Below are 3,193 nucleotides of genomic sequence, written 5' to 3'. Positions count from 1 at the left end.
TGTATTCCAAAAATAATTGTTTTCTAGTTATATATCCTGGGGATCTTTGCTTGCCTCTGTGAATGTTAATGCTTCCCAGATTATGGCATAGACCTTCTCCAATTTTATGTACTACCTTCATGATCTCATTTATTTCCATACCTTTCCTAACTGTACCTGGGTAACTCCCCATTATATATCTTAGGCTATAATCTTCTAAATTAACACCTTAATTTCCAACTGCTTAATAGATATAACATCCACATTTATTCTAACATGGGGACCTCAAATTCATCATCAAATTCCCCATCTCTAAAAATCTGTTTTTAATATCCCATTCCTTATGTTAGTTGATATTACCCTCAGCTGAATCACCCTTGTTACAAATGTCTAGCTCCATGTAACCAGGGACTATTTCTTTTCTTAACACCATTTACTTAACACCAAACATAGTACTTGATGTAGCAGATACTTAAGAAAAAATGAATAAATGAATTAATATTTGCTTTTTAAAATATTTTATTTGAGAGAGAGACAGAGAAAGAGAGAGAGAGAACAGGGGAGCACAAGCAGGGGGATAGGGAGAAGCAGGCCCAAGCAGGGAGCCTGACGCAGGGCTTGATGCCAGGACTCTGGGATCATGGCTTGAACCAAAGTCAGGAAGGCAGTTGCTTAACCAACTGAGCCACCCAGACACCCCAATGAACTAATATTTGAAAGAATGAAATAAATAATCACCAACTTGGGGCACCTGGGTGGCACAGTTGGTTAAGCAGCCAGCTCCTGATCTCAGTTCAGATCATGTTCTTAGGGCCCTGGGATTAAGCCCTATGTTGGGCTCCATGCTCAGCGGGGAGTCTGCTTGAGGATTTCTTGCCCTCTTTGTGTGCATATGGCCCTTCTTTTCACTACGTCTATATCTTTGGGGTAAACACCCAGTAGTGCAATTGCCAGGTCATAGGGTAGTTCTATTTTTAACTTTTAGAGGAACCTCCACACAATTTTCCTAAGTGGCTGTACCAACGTACATTCCCACCAAGAGTATAAGAGGATTCCCCTTTCCCACATCTTCTCCAACATTTATTGTTTCTTGCCTTGTTAATTTTTCCATTCTAACTGGTGTCTGGTGGTATCTCAATGTGGTTTTGATTTGAATCTCCCTGGTGGCTAATGACATTGAACATTTTTTTCATGTGTCTGTTAGCCATATGACTCTTAGCCATGTGTCCGTCAGCCATGTGTCTCTTCACTGGAGAAGTGTCCACTCATGTCTTCTGCCCATTTCTTGACGTGATTATCTGTTTTGTGTGTGTTGAGTTTGAGAAGTTCTTTATAGTCCTTTGTCTATAATATCACTTGTGAATATCTTCTCCCATTCTGTGGGTTGTCTCTATGTTTTGTTGACTGTTTCCTTTGCTATGCAGAAGTTTTTATTTTGATGAAGTCTCAAAAGTTCATTTTCACTTATTTTTCCCCTTGCCTTTGAGACGTGTCTTGAAAGAAGTTGCTGTGGACAATGTCGAAGAGGTTACTGCCTATGTTCTCCTCTAGGATTTTGATGGATTCTTGTCTCACCTTGAGGTCTTTCATCTATTTTGAGTTTATCTTTGTGTATAGTGTAAGAGAATGATCAAGTTTCATTCTTCCATACGTAGCTGTCTAATTTTCCCAGCACCACTTACTGAAGAGACTGTCTTTTTTCCACCATTTTCCTCCTTTGTCGAAGATTATTTGACCATAGAGTTGCGGGTCCACATCTGGGCTCTCTACTCTGTTCCATTGGTCTGTGTTTCTGATTTTGTGCTGTCTTGGTGACCACAGCTTTGTAATATAACTTGAAATCAGGCAACCTGATCATCCCAGCTTTGTTTTTCTTTGTTAACATTTCCTAGGAGATTCATGGACTTTTCTGCTTCCATACACATTTTAGGATTGTTTGTTCCAGTGCTTTGAAAAATGCCCATGGTATTTTGATCAGGATTGCATTAAAATTATAGATTTCTCTGGGCAGCATAGAAATTTTAACTATGTTTATTTTTCCAATCCACGAGCATGGAATGTTTTTCCATCTTGTAGAGTCTTCAGTTTCTTTCATGAGTGTTCTACAGTTCCTCAAGTAGAGATCCTTTACCTCTTTGGTTAGGTTTATTCCAAGGTATCTTATGGTTTTGGGTGCTATTGTCAATGGATTTGATTCTCTTATTTCCCTTTCTAGAGTTTCATTGATAGTGTATATTAAAACAACTGATTTCTGTGGTACTATATTGAACAATAGTGCTGAGAGTGGGCATCCTTGTTGTGTTCCTGATCTTAAGGGAAAGATTCTCAGTTTTTTCCCATTGAGAATGTCGATTTTTCGTAGATGGATTTTTTGAAGTTGTGGAATGTTGCCTGTATCCCTTTACTCTGAAGAATTTTAATCAGCAAAGGATGCTGTATTCGTCAAATGGTTTTTCTGCATCAATTGAGAGGACCACATGGTTCTTGTCTCTTCTCTTATTTATGTGTTCTATCACGTTGATTGATTTGCGAATCTTGAACCATCCTTGCACGCCAGGGATAAATCCCACCTGGTTGTGGTGGATAATCTTTTAATGTACTGTTGGATCTTATTAGCTAGGATCTTGTTGAGAATCTTGGCATCCATATTCACCAAGGATATTGGTCTATAATTCTCCTTTTTGATGGGGTCTTTGCCTGGTTTGGGGATCAAGGTGATACTGGCCCCATAGAAAGAATCTGAGTGTTTTCCTCCTGTTTCTATTTTTCAGAACAGCTTCAGGAGAATAGGTATTATTTCTTCTTTGAAAGTTTGATAGAATTCCCCGGGGAATCTATCCAGTCCTGGACTCTTGTTTTTTGGGAAGGTTTTGATCACCACTTCAATCTCGTTACTGGTTATTGGTCTGTGTTTCCTGATTTAGTTTTCTAAATCAGTTTAGAAACTGTCAGTTTCTTCCTGATTTAGTTTTGGAAGTTTATAGGTTTCCAAGAATGCATCCACTTCTGGGTTAATTTATTGGCATACAGCTGTTGGTAATAATTTCTGATGATTGTTTCTATTTCCATGGTGTTAGTCATGATTTCTCTCCTTTCATTCATAATTTTATTTTGGTCCTTGCTCTTTTCTTTTTGAGTAAGTCTAGCCAGTAATTTATTGATCTTATTAATCTTTTCAAAGAACCAACTTCTAGTTTCTTTGATGCATTCTACT

The sequence above is a fragment of the Lontra canadensis genome, unplaced genomic scaffold (genome assembly GCF_010015895.1).
Source record: "Lontra canadensis isolate GAN:19392208 unplaced genomic scaffold, GSC_riverotter_1.0 scaffold77, whole genome shotgun sequence".
NCBI lineage: Eukaryota > Metazoa > Chordata > Mammalia > Carnivora > Mustelidae > Lontra > Lontra canadensis.
Note: the sequence above shows the minus strand (reverse complement) of the source record.